This window comes from Moschus berezovskii, chromosome 2 (assembly GCF_049115385.1).
Source record: "Moschus berezovskii isolate FMDL1 chromosome 2, NW_MosBer_1.0, whole genome shotgun sequence".
In the NCBI taxonomy this organism is placed as follows: domain Eukaryota; kingdom Metazoa; phylum Chordata; class Mammalia; order Artiodactyla; family Moschidae; genus Moschus; species Moschus berezovskii.
This window is the reverse complement of record NC_142461.1, coordinates 113,785,913-113,810,216: the sequence shown is the minus strand read 5'-3', so window position 1 is coordinate 113,810,216 and position 24,304 is coordinate 113,785,913.

The following is a 24,304-nucleotide window of genomic DNA, read 5'->3' as shown; positions in this document are numbered from 1 at the left end:
CCATAGATGGAAGCCCACCAGGCTCCCCCGTCCCTGGGATTCTCCAGGCAAGAACACTGGAGTGGGTTGCCATTTCCTTCTCCAATGTGTGAAAGTGAAAAGTGAAGTTGCTCAGTCGTGTCCGACCCTTAGCGACCCCATGGACTGCAGCCTACCAGGCTCCTCTATCCATGGGATTTTCTAGGCAAGAGTACTGGAGTGGCTTGCCATTGCCTTCTCCGCCATCATTTGCTAGGGCTGTCATAACAAGCTACCACAGACTAGATAGCATAAACAACAGAAATTTATTTTCTCACAGTGCTGGAGGCTATAGCAGTCCAAGTTCAAGGTGTAGGCAGGAGTGGTTTCTTCTGAAGTCTCTCTTCTTGGCTTGTAGATGACCATTTTTTTTTTCTGTGTCTTCATGTCTTCCTTTTGTACATATCTGTGTCCAGATTTCCTCTTCTTATAAGGACACAGGTCATATTGGATTAGGGACTATTTTAAGGACCTTGTGTAAACTTTAATGTACATCTTTAAAACCCTTCAAGTACAGTAATATTCTAAGATTACTGGGGCTTAGGACTTAAACAAGTAAACTTTTAAAAAGGACACTTTACTGGTTTTTACTTTTAAGAAGTTATACTAAAGAAGTAAATATACTTCTTCAAATTATAGGATAATACATTACCTTTTTACAACCTGCTTTTCTTACCCATTGTATATTTTGAACATTTCTCTACATATAAATACATGTACAGCATCACTTTTAATCACTATATAATATTCTGTCATATAGACATAATTTATTTTACAGTTCTCCTATTTTTAACCTAATTTTTGAAGAAGAAATATATTCATATCATTGAAAAATCAAAACAATATTAAAAGGAAACACCAAGAAGTATTATTCTCATCCTACCCATCTTTCTTCATAGCTAACTCTTTTATTAGTTCCTTGTGTAGCCTTCCAGTATTTTCTTATGCAAATAAAAAAAATGCAAATATACATTTTTATTTCCCCTGCTTTTTTATATGAAAGGGAACACACTATTTACCCTGCTCTGCATCTTACTCTTTTTTTATTTAATGTATTTCTAGAGCTTCTCCTTTATCAGTACCACAAAAACATCCTCATTTTCTTCTACAGCCACAAAATATAAAATTGTGTGGATGAACCATAGTTTATTTAACCAGTGTCCTCTATAGAAGGCTGTTTCTCATCTTTTATAAAAATGAATAGAAGAGCAAAGAATAAACTTAAACATATGTTACTTCCAACAAGTACAGGTGTATTGCTAAGATAAATTCCTAGGAGTGGGATTTCTGAGTTAAGCTGCATTTGCAATTTTGATAGACACTACCAAGTTGCCCTGCATAGGTGCTGCACCATTTTGAGTCCCATCAATAGTGGGCAGTGACTAATTCTGCATAGCCTCCGGTAGGATGAGTTGCAAACTTTCAAGTGTTTATCAATATCAAATGCCTCATTTTTGACCATTTAAGTTGTTTCCACTTTTGCTACCCTTGACAATACTAAAATTAATATTCTTATAGCTCTCTGGCAACTTTGTGTCCAACTCTTTGTGACCACATGGACTGTAGCTCACCAGGCTCCTCTGTCCATGGGATCCTCCAGGCAAGAACACTGGAGTGGATTGCCATTCCCTTCTCCAGAGGATCTTCCCAACCCAGAGACAGAACCTGGGTCCTCTGCATTGCAGGCAGATTTTTTACCCTTTGAGCTACAGGGAAGTCCTTCTTATTTGTCCGTATTTTAATTATTTTCTTAAAATAAATTTCTCAAAGTTGATTATTCTTTTCCAGGAGTATCTGCATTTTTAGGGCTTTTGATGTGTACAAACTATTTTGGGGATTCTTAAAGTCTCATGAATGTTTAAGCATGGAGAGGAACATTCTCCACTCCTGTAACATAATTAATGCTCTGAGCTTATATACCTAATAAATAAAACTTAGACAATTAGTTTTTTTATGGATATAATAAACTGTGGAAAATTCTGAAAGAGATGGGAATACCAGACCATCTGACCTGCCTCTTGAGAAACCTGTATGCAGGTCAGGAAGCAACAGTTAAAACTGGACATGGAACAAGAGACTGGTTCCAAATAGGAAAAGGAGTACGTCAAGGTTGTATACTGTCACCTTGCTTATTTAACTTATATGCAGAGTACATCATTAGGAACACTGGGCTGGAAGAAGCACAAGCTGGAATCAAGATTGCTGGGAGAAATATCAATTACCTCAGATATGCAGATAACACCACCCTTATGGCAGAAAGTGAAGAGGAACTCAAAAGCCTCTTGATGAAAGTGAAAGAGGAGAGTGAAAAGGTTGGCTTGAAGCTCAACATTCAGAAAACAAAGATCATGGTGTCTGGTCCCATCACTTCATGGGAAATAGATAGGGAAACAGTGGAAACAGTGTCCGACTTTATTTTTTGGGGCTCCAAAATCACTGCAGCTGCTGATTGCAGCCATGAAATTAAAAGACGCTTACTCCTTAGAAGGAAAGTTATGACCAACCTAGACAGTATATCAAAAAGCAGAGACATTACTTTGCCAACCAAGATCCGTCTAGTCAAGGCTATGGTTTTTCCCGTGGTCATGTATGGATGTGAGAGTTGGACTGTGAAGAAAGCTGATCGCCGAAGAATTTATGCTTTTGAACTGTGGTGCTGTAGAAGACTCCTGAGAGTCCCTTGGACTGCAAGGATATCCAACCAGTCCATTCTAAAGGAGATCAATCCTGGGTGTTCATTGGAAGGACTGATGCTAAAGCTGAAACTCTAATACTTTGGCCACCTCATGTGACGAGTTGACTCACTGGAAAAGACTCTGATGCTGGGAGGCATTGGGGGCAGGAGGAGAAGGAGATGACAGAGAATGAGATGGCTGATGGCATCACCGACTCGATGGACCTGAGTTTGAGTGAACTCTGGGAGTTGGTGATGGACAGGGAGGCCTGGCGTGCTGTGATTCATGGGGTCGCTAAGAGTTGGACATGACTAAGCGACTAAACTGAACTGAAGCATTTAAAATTGATTCTAAACAACTAAAATATCTCCAACAATTTAAATTTTAATCACAAATGTAATATAATATGAAGGATTATTTAGACTATTCCATATGCCTTAAACAGCAGTGATAATATTTTAAAGTTATACTTAATATTTTTAAATAGCACCATTAATTTAATTCATTGAAAAAAATCAATCTCTATATTTGTTTCTGTACCTTCCTAAGGTTGCAATAATACAAATTTCTATACTTTCCCAGGATTTTATACTTTTCTGGTAATTTTATGAGAGCCAAAGTAAAGAAAAAAAGAAAACAAAAGAAAAAAAGACTGCTTCAGACCAGGCCTGAGTTGTCAATTTAGTTAACTTGTATCTTCCGAGATGATTCAAACCGAAATCATGTCGTCAGAATACCTTCCCACCCTTTTTAAAATAGATTGCCTTTTATTTATTTATTTAAAATATTTATTTTTAGCTATTTATTTGGCTGCACCGGGTCTTTGTTGTGGCACTTGGGACCTTTGATCTTCATTGCAGCATTAGGGTCTTTAGTTGCAGGGTACAGACTCTTAGTTACAGCTTGTGGAATCTAATCCCTTGCTGCTGCTGCTGCTAAGTCACTTCAGTCGTGTCCGACTCTGTGTGACCCCATAGACAGAAGCCCACCAGGCTCCCCCTTCCCTGGGATTCTCCAGGCAAGAACCCTGGAGTGGGTTGCCATTTCCTTCTCCAATGTGTGAAAGTGAAAAGGGAAAGTGAAGTCACTCAGTCGTGTCCGACCCCTAGCAACCCCACGGACCGCAGCCTACCAGGCTCCTCCATCCATGGGATTTTCTAGGCAAGAGTACTGGAGTGGCTTGCCATTGCCTTCTCTGGGGATCAAGTCCAGGCCTCCTGTATTGAAAACACAGAGTCTTAGCCACTGGACCATCAGGGAAGTCTCATTAGAATTTCTTTTTTTAGAGCAGTTTTAAGTGCACAGCAAAGCTGAGTGGAAAGTACAACTAATTTCCGTATATTCCCTGTACCCCCAACACACCCTCCTGCGCTATCAACATCCCCCCCAGAGTGGTAAATTTGTTACAACTGTTGAATCTACATTGATACATCTTTATCACCCAAAAGTCCGTAGTTTACTTTAGGGTTTACTCTTGGTGTTAGACAGTCTATGGGTTTGGATAAATTTATAATGACACGTATCCACCATTATAATGTACAGAGTAGTTTTACTTCCCCCCAAATCCTCTATGATCTGCTTATTGATTTCTCCCTCTCCCTCTCAGCTAATCTCTGGCAACTACTGATTCTTTTTTTGTCTCCATGGTTTTACCTTTTCCAGAAGGTCATGTAGTAGAAATCATAAAGATATAGCATTTTCAGACTGGCTTCTTTCACTTAATAATATGCATTTAAGGTTCCTTCCTTTATAGCTTGATAGATCATTTCCTTTTAACACTGATTAATATTCCACTGTCTAGATGTACCACAGTTTATTTATCCATTCACCTACTGAAGGACATTTTCGTTGCTTCCAAGTTTTGTCAATTATAAATAAAGCTCCTATAACACCTGTTCAGATTTTCATATGGACACATATTTTCAATCCATTTGGATAAATACCAAGGAGCATAATTGCTGGATCATATGATAGGAGCATGTTTAATTTGTAAGAAACCTACAATTTTCTTCCAAAGTGACTGTACCACTTGCGTTCCCACTACCAATGAATGAGAATTCATGTTCTGCATCTTTGCCAGAATTTGGAGTTATCAGTGTTTTGGAGTTTTAGCCATTCTAACAGGTATATGGCATATCTCGTTGATGTTTTAATATGCATTTCCCTAATGACATGGATCTTGAGCATCTTTTCACATGATTGCTTGTCATCTGTATGTCTTCTTGGGCAAGATAAGTGCCTTTGTGTAGTTGGGTTTTACTTATATCAAGGGGAATTTTCATGTCTACACTTCCACATGGATTTTAGCTTCCTGTAAGCTGACCTCTTTTCCTGAAATGGTGTACAACTGACCCTTGAATAATGTGGGGTTAGGGGCACTGACCCTCTGTGTATTGGAAAATCTGTGTGTAACTTACAGGTGGCCCTCTGTATCCGAGGTTCCTTTGTATCTTTGATTCCACATCCTTAGATTCAACTAATTGTGGATGGTGTAGTGCTGTAGTATTTACTATCGAAAAAAACATCTGCTTATAAGTGGACCCATGAGGTCGAACTCGTGTCATTCAAGTATCAACTGTCTTTTTTGGTTAGCTTGATCAGCATCATATAAAGAAGTATCATGTCCACTATTAAGTATTAAGTCCTGGTCTTTAGCACTATTGGGGAACTGCTGCTGCTGCTGCTGCTAAGTCGCTTCAGTCGTGTCCGAATCTGCGCGACCCCATAGACGGCAGCCCACCAGGCTCCGCCGTCCCTGGGATTCTCCAGCCAAGAACACTGGAGTGGGTTGCCATTTCCTTCTCCAATGTGTGAAAGTGAAAAGTGAAAGTGAAGTCTCTCAGTCGTGTCCGACTAGTAGCGACCCCATGGACTGCAACCTACCAGGCTCCTCTGTCCATGCGATTTTCTAGGCAAGAGTACTGGAGTGGCTTGCCATTGCCTTCTCCATTGGGGAACTAGATAAGTCTTATTAGGTCTTTGAAGTCATAAGTCCTTTAAAGGTTCATTTCTATGGAGACAGAAATGGGGATTGTACTGCCCCTTGCCTCTTTGAAATATGTGGCTGATCCACCATCTCTGAACCCTCTCTTGGACTCTCTTTCCTCACTCTTCCTATCCTGGTAGAGTTACTCCTTTTCCCCCATTACTATGTGGCTATCTCATAGTTCCATGACAGTTTCTTTCCCTTCTTAATCAAATAGAGAAAAAATGCATACCATGCTTTATTAAGCATAAGATGCTACAGTCAGCTGCTCCATTATTTTATATACCTTTGCATACTTTCCTTTATATAAGAAGGAAAAAACTAATTAAACTGTGACACATGCCTTAAAAAATCCTAAATCCTTGCATGACTTAGGAATCAGTTGAACTATCCTCTCATTGCTCCAAAACGATTACAAGTGATTTGGCAAGTATTCCTGCCCTCAGTTGTATTTCTTGTTGAGTAATAAGAATCTAAGAATCTTTTTGTATGTATCTTGGGCTTCCCAGGTGGCACTAGTGATAAAGAACCCATCTGCCAATGCAGGAGACATAAGAGATACAGTTTTGATCCCTCAGTCAGTATAATATAACTTGATCTGCTTGAGGGTATCTCTTTTTCTCAGTTTCCATAAAGTATTTGGTTGTTGCATTGGAAGAAAATATGAAAAATATGTTGACATTCCTCCAAATATGAAGCCTTCACTAATGTCAAAGGCACATTCCACTGCTCTGTTTCACTGGCTCTCTGTGTACACAATACCTCATTTCAGTGCCAAAATTACAGTAGAAACTTTTTAAAAGGCATTTCAAATGGTGGTTAAATTCAACCTGTAAAATACCAGCAATGCACATTACTCAATTGAAGTGAAAATATTATAAACAGCTCTGCCCAAGTAGGAACATACAGCTCTTCACCAACAGCAACTGAAAAGGCCATCCACTGTAGAAGCACAATTTCAGACACATTAAAATCCAAAAAGAAAAAAGGTATCTTAGAATCACAAATATGTATATATAGTTTATTAACTGTGATGTTTAATATAAAAAAAGGACATCCACAAATGTCAACATTTTCCTACTTATTAAACTATATTTAGATACATTTATATACATTCAACTAAATACATTTAAACACATTTTAAAAATTAAGCATAGTCCATTTAATTTGCAATATTTAGGTCACAATTTCCTTTTATACAATATATATAGATTTTTCTTTTTTGAGTACCATTATAGACTCATGGATTTTCATAGATGCAACTCTTTTCAGTTAGCCATAATTATTATTTTTTTCTTTTTTAAAGTTCAAATTGAAATAAGTTAACCAAGACTAACTTTTAAGTTGGCTCCACTGTACTTCCAACATTGCAGTGATGATTAAAAAACATCCTTCCTTTCTGAAAACATTAAGATATATTAAGCCTATGTTAGTTTTCCTCCCGGTTGTAGGACACAGAATTAGCTACTAGTAATGGGTGCTAGTTGGACTGTAAAGAAAGCTGATCACTGAAGAACTGATGCTTTTGAGTTGTGGTGTTGGAGAAGACTCTTGAGAGTCCCTTGGACTGCAAGGAGATTCAACCAGTCCATCCTAAAGGAGATCAGTCCTGGGCGTTCACTGGAAGGACTGATGTTGAAGCTGAGACTCCAATACTTTGGCCACCTGATGCAAGGAGCTGACTCATTTGAAAAGACTCTAATGCTGGGAAAGATTGAGGGCAGAAGGAAGAGGGGACGACAGAGGATGAGATGGTTGGATGGCATCACCAACTCAATGGATATGGATTTGGGTGGACTCCAAGAGTTGGTGATGGACAGGGAGGCCTGGAGTGCTGCGATTCGTGGGGTCGCAAAGAGTTGGACATGACCGAGCGACTGAACTGAACTGAACAGAATGGGTGCTAGAATTAAACATCAAAATCTGGGCACACGCTCAAGTTACAAATTGTTTCATTTCATGTTGTCATGGTGTAGCCAAGATGATAACACTGCTAGGCCACCTTAGTACAGAGCTGGAAAAGATATTTCTCTAGAAAATCTTGAGTTTATATGAATTTACCCACCTTAACAGTATTATTCCAATCTAACTCTAAACCCTTCAAAATTCTTCCTTAATATACAAATTTTTAATTTGTTTTCTATACAACAAACTTAAAAGTTTAACCCCTCACTTAACCATAATTTTATCATCCTCTCTTTTATAATCCTTATTTAGCTCATCAGTTGCGAGTTGATAGTAACTCTATTGACATGACTAAATTTCCTCCAAGAAATTTTGTATGAACTTTCACTCTCCACACTCATGCTCATAGCAGCATCATTCACAATAGGTAAAAGGAGGAAGCAACCCCAGTATCCACTGACAGATGAATGGATAAACAAAATGGGATATATACATAAAATGGTATATTATTCAGCCTCTAAAATAAGGAAATTCTGATATGTCACAACAGTGAATCTTACGCACATTATGTTAAGTGAAATAAGCTAGTCTCAAAAGGATAAGTACTGTATGAATCCACTTATATGAGTTACTTAAATTAGTCAAATTCATAGAGCTAGATGGTAGAATAAACTCTTTAAGACTCCATGGTCAGACTCCTCTGTCCACAGAATTTTCCATGCAAGAATACTGGAACAGGTTGCCATTTCCTACTCCAGGGGATCTTCCCAATCCAGGGATTGAACTTGTGTGTCTTATTTCTCCTGCATTGGCAGGCAGATTCTTTACAACTGGCACCACCTGGGAAGTCCTATATGCGTTACCTAAATTAATCAAATTCATAGAGCTAGACAGTCGAATGGTGGATGCCAGGGCCTGGGGCTGGGGGGAAGGAAGAGTTGTTGTTTGATGGGTATGAGTGTGTGTTTTAGTTGCTCAGTCATGTCCAACTCTTTGTGACCCCATGGACTGTAGCCCACCAGGCTCCTCTGTCCATGGGACTCTCCAGGTAAGAATATTGGAGCCGGTTTCCATGCCCTTCTCCAGGGGATCTTCCTGACCCAGGGATCGAACCCAGGTCTCCTGCATTGCAGGCAGATTCTTTACCATTTGAGCTACCCAGGAAGCCCCTTGATGGGTATAGAGTTTTATTTTTGCAAGATAAAGTGTTTTGAGGTTGGTTATGCAACAGTGTAAATGTACTTAACATTATTAAAACTTACACTTAAAAATAGTTAAGATAGTAAATTTTATGTTAAGTATATCTTACCACAGTTAAGATGTTTTTAAAATTTATACTTTCAACAGTAGCATATAAGAGTAACCATGTTTCCTAAAATTACTTTTATAATGGAAAAAGCACTAGCTTTATTTCTCTAAGTTTTAGTGGAGTTAATTGAAAGGTTAACAATATTACAATATATCAAATAACTCTTTTAGTAAATTTTACACAACCCATTGTGTGACAGCTTCCCCCCACCCCCACCCTCCGTCTTAAACTTGCTTTGTTTGAAATATCAACAAAACCTCAGGTTTTTTGTTCACAGATATTCTGTATGATGAAGACATGAAAACACCAACACTCATATTCCATGATTTCTACCCTGTAGAACCTTTTTAAGAGATTAGGCTCTGAAACTTCCTGATTCTGAATTTGCAAGATAACTTTTCCCCAGATCAAAAACTTTTCTCACAGCAAAGAGTACCTCTGGATCTACTGCTCTGGTAGATTGGGTGAACCGCCCCTAACACTTATCTACAGAAAGACCCATTGTCTGAAGGATCCTTCCAGCTTCAGAGTGACTTTGGGTTTCATGTCCCAAGGCTCAGAAAGACCCTCTACCCCTGGGGACTTTTGAGTTCAGAGTGACCCTGGCATGATTTTGCGGGCTAGCCTAGAAAACTAATCTAAAAGGTACACATGCACATGACTAACATAACACTACTTTTAAGAGAAATAGTTCCAAGTGGCAAACATCTTAGTTATAGACACCCTTAAGAAAAAGAAAGAAAATTTAAATTGTTTTAAAAATTAATCTAGGTATATGACCCTTTCATTAGAAACTTATTGAATGGACAGGACTTTATTCTTATTTTTAAATAATTTGTAATATATAATTACAAAAAAAGGCAGATGCTGGCACTATCAGAGCATGCTTTGTTCATTTTAATCTGTCACCTCAATTCCTTAACCTAAGAAATATACTGTAAATTTACTTTAAAATTGATTAATAGGTAAATGAATAGTAAAGACTTTAAGTTGTAATCAGAAAAGAACTAAAATAGACAAACATTTTCTTTTGTAGATTGGAGGATAAATTTACTAAGGTCAGATTTTTCTGCTCATGCAGGATTTTAGCGATCATGTGCAATCATTTCTCATTTCCATCCTTTAGTAAATCAGACCTACTCTGGTACATCTTTGGATACTGGTCTAACTTTCCATTCTCATCACCGCCAACCCAACCACCAACTCTATCCAGCCCAGCTGTCTCACAACCTGCTAATTGAATAGTTTTAATGGCCCTTTTATATATCCTATCCAAACCCACTCCAATCCTCTACTTTGACACATTCATTTTAGGACCTTTCCATTGCTGTCTTAAATGTGCTGATTTTTATATTGAAAATTATCCTACTCATCATAAGATGCAAATATTTTACGTATATTTTTGCAATTTAAATGCTGGGACTATGTTGATCCATTGCTATTTCTTAAATGGTGCCTCTGAGCAGAAAAGTTTCTTGCTTTAATTAATTGAGCTGACACCTTTATAGCACATTAATTGAGCTTATACATTTATATCACACATTAAATATGCACATCAAATACATTTATAATCTTCTTCCAGTTGACCAGCCCATGTCCTTTGCATTTCACTCTTTCCTCCTCTACTTGTTTTCCCCTAGTAATTGTAGGACATAGATGAATACTTTTGTTGGGTAAATGCCTGGATTTAAGCTACAATTAGGGCTTCATAAGTGGCGCTTGTGGTAAAGAACCCACCTGACAATGCAAGAGACATAAGAGCCACAGGTTCAGTCCTTGGATCAGGAAGATTCCCCTGTAGGAGGCAATGGCGACCTACTCCAGTATTCTTGCCTGGAGAATCCCATGGACAGAGGAGCCTGGTGGGCTATAGCCCATAGCGTCAAAACAGTCAGACACAACTGAAGTGACTTAGCATGCAGGCATGTAAGCTATGATTAAGAGGAGAAAGACCATCTCCTCTTTACAGGTTGCTTAAGTAAACATTTATTGAACATCTGCCCTAGGCCAGACAGGATGCTAGGTACTGAGGACGCAAAAAATGGATATATCGTGTCTATTCTACCCACAAGATACTTCAGTGCTGTGGTTCTCATACCTTAGTGTCCTTAGGAGACCTGTCAGAGTATTAGCTGAAGTGTGGATTCTGGAGTTCTCACCTCCCCAGGTTTTAAGTTTGGGTTGGCCCCAGGAATGTGCACTTTAGTAAATCCTCCCAGTGATTCTGATGCAGGTAGTACATTGATAAAACTTTTAAATACCACATTAAACCCTACTGAATGTTGAATATTTGTGCCTGTAGTTCTGGAATGTTATCACAAACTTTTTTGTTTTTTTAAAGATGCTATTTAAGGAAAAATGTTTAACCAGTTTCCTTTCCATTAATGCTTTTTCTCTGTCACTTTTAACTAAGAAATCTTCTCATATTCTGAGATTAACAGTTAAGTATGAGAAGATTTAAAGTATGAGTACTTTGCTAAAAATCTAAACATTTAACATATATCTTCTCTTTTCCTTCCTCCCATTAAACCATAAAATTAAAAACTTTATAACAGTATTATGGTATCACTTTGTAAAAGTTCAGATTTCAAGGTTTGCTACTCTGAGTCAGTTTTTTTTCTACAGATACTTTTCCTGCAAGTAGGATCTCCTGCTTCCAGGAGGAAAGGAACAGTCAGTTTTTTCTAGTCCAACTAAAGACCCAAATTAGGATTTACTTGAGATGCAGATTCTAGCCATATGCCCACTGCTTTGAAAGAGACTATGAAACTAAGTCTTAACAAAGCAGAATATTAAATAGTCTCACCAAGTGAAATTTTAGAGCCGTATTCACATATACATAATTTGTTCTTTTTTTTTTCACTAATGCTTAAGTTCGATCAGGCGGAGTCCCCCCTACCCCTGTACCCTAATTCTAGTCTTAAACTTATTTTTCCAACTCTTTGTGAAATCTTTCTTAAAACCAAACTGATAATGACCTCCATCCTTGCACACATTTTCTGTATTTCTGTTGCTAGCTGCTTAGTCTTTTAAAACTGATTAAAGGGATGCCCTAGCTCCCAGGGACGGTTGAGCCTGGTGGGCTTCCATCTATGGGGTCACACAGAGTCGGACACGACTGAAGTGACTTAGCAGCAGCAGCAGCAGCTCCCTATACAGAGAAGAAATCCATTCCCCCCACCTTACTTCTCTACAAACTCTGTCCATGCATCTGAGGAGATAATATATACATATTCATATACATGGAAGTCCTCTGCACATATGTACATATATATAAATTGACAGTTACTTGGCTGTCATATATTATATATATGTTTATATGTGTAATACTGGCATATACATGTCAATTTTTGCGACCATAAAAAAATCTTCCTGGATTTGATGTTTTCCAGTAAGGAGGATACAGCTGTCTCCATTACATTTAAACAAAGCAGAACAGTCCCACCACATCTTACTTAGAGCAGCTACAATGCCTTTGAGCCAATTTACTTCTCAACAGAGAATCTTACAAGATCAATCACTGTGTGTTGTTTCTCTATATGCTCAACCAAAAAGAGATCTAAGAAGATAATAGTCCACAAAAAAAAGTGTATTATTCAGGGACTATACATGTAATTTTGGGAGCAAAACATGAAGACATATTTAATTATTGTCCTCTGGAAAATGATATATATTTAACTATAGAGCTAGCTCAGGTACTGTTCTCTTCTTCATGTCTGACACTATCTTGTTGGGAAAAGGGTTTTGGGGGTTGTGAAGGGTATTTCATGTCTGTAATGGCTGGAAGAATTTCGCTAGCTCCATGTCTACTGATAGCATATATATTAAAATGCATCTCAGAAATTTTGCTGCTGACTCCACTTGCCAGCCACAGACGTTCTGCATTTTGAACTGATTGAGGAAAAGGGTGTGTTAGAAAAGGAGCGAGGATGAGTAGAGTGATGATTCAGACTGTGGTTGCTGAGAGCCTTGTACACTCAATCCTCCCTCTTTTTCTCCTAATATTAAACAAATGGATTTTTCCTCTTAATAGAAAATGAATACAATGACTTTCACTTCAAAATTTTATTCAAATTTTATTTCATTGTACTTTTTTTCTTGACCCCCTGCTGCTGCTGCTAAGTCACTTCAGTCGTGTCCGACTCTGTGTGACCCCATAGATGGAAGCCCACCAGGCTCCCCCGTCCCTGGGATTCTCCAGGCAAGAACACTGGAGTGGGTTGCCATTTCCTTTTCCAGTGTGTGAAAGTGAAAAGTGAAAGTGAAGTCGCTCAGTCATGTCCGACCCTTAGCGACCCCACGGACTGCAGCCTACCAGGCTCCTCCATCCATGGGATTTTCTAGGCAAGAGTACTGGAGTGGCTTGCCATTGCTTTCTCTGCTTGACCCCCTAAACGTTGTTTATTCCATAATAAAGACTGGAACCTAAAATTACATAATGAATGATAAACTTTGCCTCATGTGTGGGGAAAAAAAAAGCACAGGATTTCATAAGATTCCTCTTTCAGTCAGATTATTTTTGCAAGTATGAAAGACTGGAGCACAGGGCCGTATTGAAAATTGCCGCACAGAGTTGCTATATATAGTTGTGTAGGTTGTACAGTCCACAACTTGCACAATCATATATGGCAGCCCTAATAGAAGAGGCTCATTTTCCTACATTTCCTGAGCATTGTGTTTGCAGATTTGAATGAATAGAAACTAAAGAAATATGTTTCATCAATGGAGATCCCCAACTACGCCCACCACAAACTGGCATGTAAACCATTTATTTTAGCACAAGAGGGAAAAAAGATCCAGACATGCCACAACCAAGGCAATTGCATTATTAAGACAATAAATAAATAATAAAATTAAGCAAAAATTTTAAAGTCACCATGGAGATGTATTTTATGTTATTGAAGACATAAGGGTTTTGGTTAGGATTATGAAGTCCTAGTGGGGACTCCATAGTGAGTCCATTCCACCTAAATTAGGCCTTTTGTCACTGCCTGTATTAATTTCTAAGCATGGCTACTAGCTCCATGTACTTGATTTATCTTCACATATGGTTGAGCTCACAGATTTCCTTCTTTTGCCAAATGTGTGGTTACCAATACTGTACAAATTTATACCTGAGCAGAATGTGTTAAAGAGCAACTTTAAACAAAATTTCTCATAGTGATTTAAATTGGCTTTATTATTAAGCAAGGGAAATTAGCAGGCTTTACATCTTAATCATCCTATAGATTTTGTAACTAAAAACTAATAAGTTCATGTGTTAAAATCTTATTGATCCATTAGGCAACTAATTCCAAATCTGAGTATAATAGCATGGAAATATAATCAAGTAACAACTTTCTGCATCATAAGTTCTTTGTTTTGTGAACAGGTTCAAGACCAGCTTTATGAATGGCTAGGACAACAGCCATAAAGATGTTGGCATTTAAAACATGTTTCTTGATATTGTCTTAAACTATCTCTAGCATTATTATAACCCCTTAAAGTTCAATGTTACAGATTGGTTTCTTTTGTTACCAAAAGCTGTTCAAAATCCAAATGTCTTTTGGAGTCTTGCCACTTTTGTGTTATGAAACTAATTAATAATAATAATAGTAATACTGTTTGTATGTGTATTTAGTGCAAAAATTCTAAAGATGTATTCTGGATTATAAAGGATTCTATGGACAAATGAGATTAGAAAATGTGGAACTGAAGTCAGCTGACTTCTGTTCTGAAATTTTGAAGATGCTAGTGTGCATTGGGAATGTTTGGGGAAGATTCTAGCATGCGGGATTCCCCCAGTTTATTTTTCTTTTTTTTATTGAAGTATAGCTGACTTTCAGTGCTGTGTTAGTTTCAGGTGTACAGCAAAATGATTCAATTATATAATTGCACCATTGCATGCGTGCTCAGTCATGTCTTACTCTCTGCGACCCCATGGACTATAGCCAGCCAGGCTCCTCTGTCCATGGAATTTTCTAGGCAAGAATACTGGAGTGGGTTGCCATTTCCTACTCCAGGAGATCCTGACCCAGGGATCGAACCCTCATCTCTCATGTCTCCTGCATTGATAGGTGGAGTCTTTACCGCTGTGCCACCCATGAAGCCCCTCAGTTATATATATTTTCCTTTTCAGATTCTTTTCCCATGTAGGTTATTACAAACTAGTAAACAGAGTTCCTTGTGCTATACAGTAGATCCTTGTTGATTATTTTATATATAGTAGTGTGTATATGTTAATCCCAAGCTCCTAATTTATCCTTCCTATTTCCTTCCCCCTTTGGTTACCATGTTTGTTTTCTATGTCCCTGGGTCTATTTCTGCGGTTTAGTTTTCAGTGAGAGGAGTAAGAGAATTTAAAACTTATTTCCCTTTTGTTTCTTCTGTGGCCTTTTCTTGGCTGCTGTGAGATGGCTGACGATGATCTTCGTCTAAGCAGGCTAAGTGAACTCAGGGTGCAGCTCAGGAGAAAGGACACTTCAAGTAGGCTTCTCTGGCCAGCTCCAGTTCTGAGTCAGGAGAACGGCACTGTCCTTACAATTTCTTCCTGCAATGGACATGGAGGTAAATTTGGAAGGCCTTAGGGAGTGCTTCTTGTTAGAGGATCCATGAGGGTCCAAAGGGCAGAACTAGGTTTGATGGAGCTTGAAAATCACCCAGTTTGGAGACTAGGGAACTTGATAAGAGAAAGAATATAAAATTAGAAGCAAAAGTGACAATTTAAAACAAGGAAAGGAATTATAACAAATTAAAAATTTAAAACTGGCAAGTACTGTGAATGTTACAAGACCCAGAAAAACAACACAGATTTTATTAGCTGCCTGACACACGTCTCTTTTTAAAAAATATTTTTTGCTGTATTCTTATTATTTGCCTCTTCATATGAAGATTTCAGATTCTGAAATAACATTTTGTGTAGAATAAAAAGCTAATCCAGAGGAATTCCCTGGTTGTCCAGTGGTTAAGATTCTGTGCTTTCTATGCAGGGGGCACGAGTCTGATCCCTGGTCAGAGGACTAAGTTCCCGCATGCTGCAGGCAGCCAAAGAAATAAATAACAGTCCTTGCCTCACTGAACCTTAATAAAACAAAAAGCTAATCCAAGCTTTCCTCTAGCAAGTTTGAAATTTTTTCATTATTGGTCAATTAGAAAAGTTTCTTTCAGTATCATAACTTATTGGAAATAGTGTACAGCATTTTAGGAATTATTTTCAAAGTTTGAACTTTAGAGCATTTCAAGTTTTCTGTTAGTGACTAATGTAAGTACTCTGAGTTGAAGATGCTCGTTGAATAGTTTGGCACGAGCATCCTATTGTAGTAAAATAATAATGACCTTTATGTTGAGCCAGATGAGTTAACACAGTGGGCAGTAAGCATATTCCTGAAAATGATTCTTACACTTTGATGGCTGGTGGTAACTCCACTATACATAAAATCACCCGCGAACTCCCTTAAAATAACTCACTAAATCCAAACTGATTGTATCCTCAATTTAGCCTCTTCTTAGCTTGATCCTCCAAATATCCATGGCCACTCCAACAAAGCTCACCTTGTGTCCTAACAGTGGGAAAGTCAGAGCAGAAAAGAACAAGTAGTATTAATTAATTGAAACTTCACTGTGCAATTCTACAAAAATGTATGACCTCATGAACATTATTTCCAAAAGTTCTTCCAGGGTCTTAGAGGGGTCCATATAAGTGCAGGAAGCTGAAGTTGAAGCTCCATTAGCATCAGGGTAAATTTGCCTCTGAGTTTCACACCCTTTCTTACCCAGGACCCTCCAGTTAGATAGTCAATACTTTAACTTGGAACAGTTTACTATGCATAAATCCTATAGAAATGAAGAGTGTGGCAATATGCCAGCTAAACAGTACATCTCACAGCTTTCCTGGAGTGGCAATCTGAGACAAGTTCTAGTCAATGAGAACTTAGTGAAAAGTCACTGAATTGAGGCTTCTGATAAATCTATTTCCAACTTTTTGTGGGCATATGCCTTTTGCCCTGTCATTTTCTTCCTGCTTGGAACTCAGGTGCAATGCTGGCTGTCGAGCAGCCATCTTGTGACCACAAAATAAAAACATGAGGGCAAAAACTATATGCTAAGATGGAGGTGCAGAAAGATAGAAGGCGCCCAGCTTCAAGTCACTCTCTACCTTCAAACTCATTGGTACATAAAAAAAAAATTGGTCATGTTTTCTGTTATTTGCTGTTGAGTACAATCTTGAATTAAAATGCTTCCCTTTATGTTGATTTGAATTAAGGATCCAGGAGACAGAATTTCTTTTGCAAATCACTGTGGGATTTTGAACATTTTAAAGTTGGTTGCCTATGTAATGAAAAATGCATGTTTTCACAAGTCTTTCCCATGCTTCTTATTGACATTTCATTTATTTATTTTTTCATTGACATTTAAAGTCAGGAAACATTTGAAGTTTTAAAATTATACTATCAATGTTTGAGTTGATTTTTCAACTTTATTTAAATTCCTCAATGTTATCTGGTTACATGGAAATTTCACTTAGTATGTGGTATTGATTTAAAATGATTTTCATGATTGACTTGTATTTCATTTACCTTTATTTTGTTTTTCTGTAAAATGGAAATAATTGCTGGTTCCCACTAAACATAAGTGAGGTAAATGCATTTGTTGTAATTTCTTTGCATATTCTCAGTAAAGTATTAAACATTACTTCTATGAGTATTTTGCTTTGGCTTTCATGTGCATATTAGGATCTTGAAAATAATATTTTAAGTGTGTCCAGAATTATTGCTTAACAGACTTAAGACTTATGAGAATAATACATTAAAATTAACTGTATTTTTGCTGCAAGCCTACCAGATATCCTTCACCCAAATCAGACACAGGGATAAATGAGTTTCACTTGACCTTTGCACCATGCTTAAGTGCTCCTTATAATTCAGTGATATCCATTTTTATATTTCATGTTATGCATATGGATGGTTCCTGCTTCTCGCCCCGTGACTTTGCAATTCAGTACAGAGTTCATAATATGTTATATAATCTCCTCTTAGTGGAAGTTTCCTTTTGTTGTAGAATATCCATTGTAGAATACTGGTAAATTATTAAATCTCTACTTATAGTAAATTACTTTTTCATTCAACAAATGTTTAATGAGCAACTCTATAGAGCAGATATGGTTTTAGGTGCTGGGGATGCAGTTTAAATAAAACTGACAAGGCTCTTGCTCCCATGAAGTTGACTTTTTAGCAGAAGCAAGCAATAAACAATGTTGTTTTAAAACTAGGAATGAACCTAGGGAATGGTGGTGAGCTGGTTACCTAAAAATCATAATTAGAGGAACCCACAATCCAGCAGTTCAACAAACATGTCCCATTTGGCTGAAATGGTCTTGTGCCCCCTTCTCCCTACACTTCAACTCATGGCACTGGCACAGTTCTTATAAAACAGTTAACGATGATAACTCTTGTCATGAGTAACTTTGAAAAGGACTCGTGAAAATATGGTAGACTCTCAATTGTATTGAATCACAGAATGTTAAAATTGAAACAGAGACTATAATGTAGAAATTCTATTATCTGCTATCTGAATTATCAGCTCAAACAACAGAGGACCTTGAACCCTGAAGGACTGGCATTATCAGGAATACACAATCAGGAATACATTATCCAGGCCAAGATGTATATTTCCTAGAATAGTGCCAAATTGGGGAGGTTCTTTGAGGTGGATGCCAAAATATGACGGAGATTCCAAGAGATGAGCAGATTGTTGGAAGAAAGTATCGAAGATGAACTTTAATTTTTTTTCTGCTGTTTTGATTAGAATTAACCTTAACTGAACCAACCAAAAACAGAAAAAGAAATACCTGAATTTAAGGACTTTATTCTCTAATCATTTACTTTTCATATGACAGAAATATAGAAGTAACTATGAAAGGTGATTACAGAGTAATGGACTGATTATTTAAGGCCACATAACCTACAAACTATGACTAAGTATTCCTGCCCCTATCCCTTCGTGGTTTCAGTTCAGGGTGATGTTTATTGATAGGCTTTTCAAGTCAATGGGAAGTCAAAAGGTAAAAAAGTAGGCAGCTTTTTAATGGAGTCTCTGTGGGCAGTTTTGGTAGGATAATTTTTTCTTCCAGTGTTATTGAGATTTAATTGACATATAGCACTGTATAAGTTTTAGGTGTAGAGCATAATGATTTGACTTACATACACCATGAAAGGATTTCCACAGTAAGTTTAGTGAACACGGGCAGGATAATTCTTTGTTGTGCAGGACTGTCCTGCACAGTGTAGGATGTTTAGCATCTCTGGCTCCTGGCCATGAAATGACAGGAGCACCAGCTGCCACCCCACCAACCCGGAGCACTAGGACAATCAAAAATTTCCCCAAACATGCCTACAAGGAAGGGGAGCTGTATTATTTTCCTGATTGAAAACCACTGGTAGTCGGGAAAAGATTCAAGGTGAAATTCCAGGATGTGGAACCGGGGACACCAAGGGCCAACTGTGCTATACAATTTTATATGGGACTTGAGCACCTGCAGATTTTGGTAATCACAGGTTTCTTGCAACCAATACCAAGGAATACCAAAGGAGACGGTACATCACTTCCATGTGCTATGTGCTAGGCTCACTGTTTGTGTTCATATCTATGGGAGCACAGAGGAGGGGCGCCTAACTGAATCTGGTGGTTCTCATAGGCATCTAAGGGTTATTCCTATCAAAACAATCCAATAATGCCATTCTTACTCAAAATATTTTAGAAATTCTCTTCTGAATTACTTTTAGAGCCTGAGTCACGGTCTTTTGAATTTGTTCAACGTAGGAAACTTTATTTCTTTGGAAACATCCCAAAGTCACTTGTAACCAAGCCATGTGAATAAGATAAGTGAACAAGCTGGACAATATTATTTTTAGTTAAAAGCTGTTTCACAAAACACAAAATTATGAGCTGACACTTCATAGTTATTGAATTAGGAAAAGAATTTAGTCCAAGTTATAATAGCAGGTACCAATTATTATTATTACAATGTTGTTAGCATTAAGTACTGTGGATACAGAAGTGAAAAGCAATTCCTGCTTTTAAGGAATTCACTATCTAGTGAGGGAGGGAGGCAAGTGAACCAATGATTGCAGTACGAACACAGAAGTGCAAGCTAGAAAGGATATAATTAAGCAGCTATAGGAATGCAAAGGAGGGCACTAGCTCAGTCTCACGATGAGTGATGTGAAAAGTTAGCTGAGGGAAGCTGATGTTTTATCTGAGTTTTGAATGTACAGTGTTCATGGCTTGGAGAAGGAATGGAAGGTCCTGTATGTCGGCAGAAGCAGTAACACAGACTAGCTATGAAGGATTGAAAGTTTGCAATCTACAAGCTTCCAGTTCTCTGGTGTCTGTTAGGAAGAAGCAGGAGATGACACTGGTGAGATAGGCAACATCATTTGTTCTAACACTTTTATGTACCATGCTTAGGAACTTGGACTTTGAATTAAGGAAGAACAATGGCCATGAAGGACTTAAAAGAAAAAAGTCTGATGATATTTGCATTTCAAATCATTCTAGCAATAGATTGGAAAATGAACGGGAGGAAAAAGAAGCCCAAGATAGACAGTGGTTAAGATGCCAGGAAAGAGGAGAGAAATGAAGAGATCCTAAATAGAGAGGTAGGAGTGGGGATTTAAAGGAGAGGAAGGATTTCAGATTTTTTTAAAAAATTATAAAGTAACAGAAATTAAACAATAAGGTTATAGATCAGGAAAAGACAAATCAAAACCACAATGAGGTACCATTTCACGCCAGTCAGAATGGCTGCTATCCAAAAGTCTATAAGCAATAAATGCTGGAGAGGGTGTGGAGAAAAGGGAACCTCTTACACTGTCGGTGGGAATGCAAACTAGTACAGCCACTATGGAGAACAGTGTGGAGATTCCTTAAAAAACTGGAAATAGAACTGCCATATGACCCAGCAATCGCATTCCTGGACATACACACCAAGGAAACCAGAATTGAAAGAGACACATTGTACACCAATGTTCATCGCAGCACTGTTTATAATAGCGAGGACATGGAAGCAACCTAGATGTCCATCTTCAAACGAATGGACAAGAAAGCTTTGGTACATATACACAATGGAGTATTACTCAGCCATTAAAAAGAATACATTTGAATCAGTGCTAATGAGGTGGATGAAACTGGAGCCTATTATACAGAGTGAAGTAAGCCAGAAAGAAAAACACCAGTACAGTATACTAACGCATATATATGGAATTTAGAAAGAAGGTAACGATAACCCTGTATACAAGACAGCAAAAGAGACACAGATGTATAGAACAGTCTTTTGGACTCTGTAGGAGAGGGTGAGGGTGGGATGATTTGGGAGAATGGCATTGAAACATGTATTCTATCATATGTGAAATGAATCACCAGTCCAGGTTCGATGTATGATACAGGATGCTCAGGGCTGGTGCACTGGGATGAACCAGAGGGATGGGATGGGGAGGGAGGTGAGAGGAGGGTTCAAGATGGGGAACACATGTACACCCGGGGTGGATTCATGTCAATGTATAGCAAAACCAATACAATAATGTAATTAGCCTCCAATTAAAATAAATAAATTAAAAAAAAATAGATCAGGAAAAGAGATCCATTGTCAATGGATCACAGTAGAGTTCAGAAACCAGCATGTGCATGGGAATTATATAAAGGTGACATTTTAATTTAGTAGGAGCAGGATGAAATACTTTAAAAAGTGTTGGTTAGAGGTATATATTGGTTTTACAATGAACAAATTACCAAAAACCTGGTGGCTTAAACACTACAAATTCATTGTCTTACAGTTCTGTAGGTTAGAAGTTTGACATGGGGCTCACTAGGCTAAAATCAAGGTGTTGGCAAGACTATATTCCTTCCTGGAGACTGTAGGTGAGAATTTATTTTCTTGCCTTTTCCATTTCTAGAAACCACCCTCATTCCTAGGTTGTGGGCCTCCCTTCCATCTCCAAAGCCAGCAACAATGCATTTCTTTACCCATTTCTCTCTAAATAGTCAAATTTCTCTCTGATGACAGCCAGGAAAGGTTCTCCAATTTTAGGGACTCATACAATGAATCCAGGATAATCTCCTCATTTCAATCCATAACCTTAATCACATCTGCAAAATCTCTTTTGCTATGTCAGATGACATTTACAGGTTCTAGAGTTCAGGGTATAGACATCTTATGGGCCATTATGCTGCCTATCACAGGTGAAAAATGTCAATTGAGATCTCTACTTCACACCATAAACAAAAAATAAATTACTTATGGATTAAAGATCTTAACACAAAAATAAACAAAAGTACCAAAGTAATAGAAGAAACCACAGGAGGATATCTTTAAATAAGGAAGACTTTCCTGGACAGGATAAGAAATCCAGAGGTTGTTGTAAATAAAGCTATCAACAGATTTGCCACAATAAATACTCAAAAAGTCTATAAAGTGAAAAGCAACACACTCAAAAAATGACAGTTAAAACAAAAGCATCAAATTAGGAAAAAATTTGGCCAGGTGTATAACAGACAAAGAAAATATCCATAGTATATGAAGAGTATTTACAAACCAATAAGGAAAAAACTCAATCAGATAGAAAAATGGGCAAAGGATAAAAAAGATGATTTAAAGAAGAAATCAAAGTAACCAATAAACAAAGGAGGTGGGAAGCTAAATGTCTTTAGTTATTAGAAAATATTATTTAGGAATTTCTACCTCATGCGAAGAGTTGACTCACTGGAAAAGACTGATGCTGGGAGGGAATGGGGGCAGGAGGAGATGGGGATGACAGAGAATGAGATGGCTGGATGGCATCACCGACTCGATGGACATGAGTTTGAGTGAACTCCGGGAGTTGGTGATGGACAGGGAGGCCTGGTGTGCTGTGATTCATGGGGTCGCAAAGAGCTGGACACGACTGAGCGACTGAACTGAACTGACTGAACTGATATATGTGGTGAATCTTCAAAGAAAAGCAAGGGAATGATAAAATATATTCAGGATAATATTTTGGGGGTGGGGGGTTAGGGTGGAGAGGAGCATACTGGAAACTTTAACATTACTGATTAATATCTAATTTCTCAAATTGAGTGTTAAATTCATAAGCATTTATTTTTATTTTTAAATGTCATAACTTAGTTGTAAATTATATTTATTTTTTGTGTGTATGTATCATGGTGTCAGATATGACTGAGAGAATGAGCACACAATGCACATCCAATGATTCATGATTTAAAAAATGAAAAAGCAGATTTGTTTTTCATTTTTTATTATGAAACAACTTATTTGAAATAATTTCAGACTTACAGTTAATTGCAAGAATGTGCAAAGAACTCCCATACATCCTTTGTCCAGAAGCCCCATATAAGTTTGGCAATTGTCCCAATAATATTTTTTATAGCAAAAGGGTTTAGTCCAGTTTCACGTGTTTGTGATATTGTAATTTATAATAAGAAAGATATATTTGGTCTTCATCCCATTGTTTGGCACAAAGGTCCTAAAACCCTTGGAATTTTCTAAGCCATAAAGGTATCTTGATACTTATAACAATCGCCTTTCGACTGTATTTGAGATTATGTTAATGAAGTGAGTTGGAAAGCCAAGAAGAAGGGGGATGGTTGTAGGGGAATGAACCATGTGATAGAAGGTTGGAAATTTCAGACCTGCTCCCTGACTTCCATGAGGGAGACTGGAGATTGAATCAATTACCAGTGATTTAATTAATCATTCCTACTTAATGAAGCCTCCTAGAAGACTCAAAAGGACAGCGTTCAGTTGGTGTACACATGGACATGTGGGAAGAATGGCATACCTGGAGAGCATGAAGGACTCTTCACTCCTTACCATGCCCCTTATCCTAGACATCGTTTCCACCTGGCTGCTACTGCATTATATCTTTATAAAATAAACTGGTATGCATAAGCAAATGATTCTCTGAGTTCTGTGAACTATTCTAGCAAATTAGTTGAACCCAAGGAGAAGGTTGTATAAACTTCTGATTGATAGCCAGTTGGTCAGAAGTACAAATAACCTGGATTTGTGATTGGTACCTGAAGTAGGGGAGGCAGTCTTGGACTGAGCTCTTAACCTGTGGGATCTGATGCTGTCTCCAGGTAGATGATGTCAGAATTAACTGCTTGGTGATGCTGCAAAAGCACATATTTTTTTATGTGCTGTAGGCAGTTGTCATATTCCTCTAGTCTCTTTCACCCTGAAACAGTTCTTCAGTCTTTCCTTGACTTCCATGACCTTGACATTTTTGAAGACTATAGGCCAGTGATTTTGTAGAATGCCTCTCAGTTTACGTTTACTTAAAGTTTCCTTGTGATTAGACCAAGATCATCTAGGAACATCATAGAACTGAAACTGGATTCTTCTTACTGAATCCCACTGTGTAGCCTATAATGTCAGTT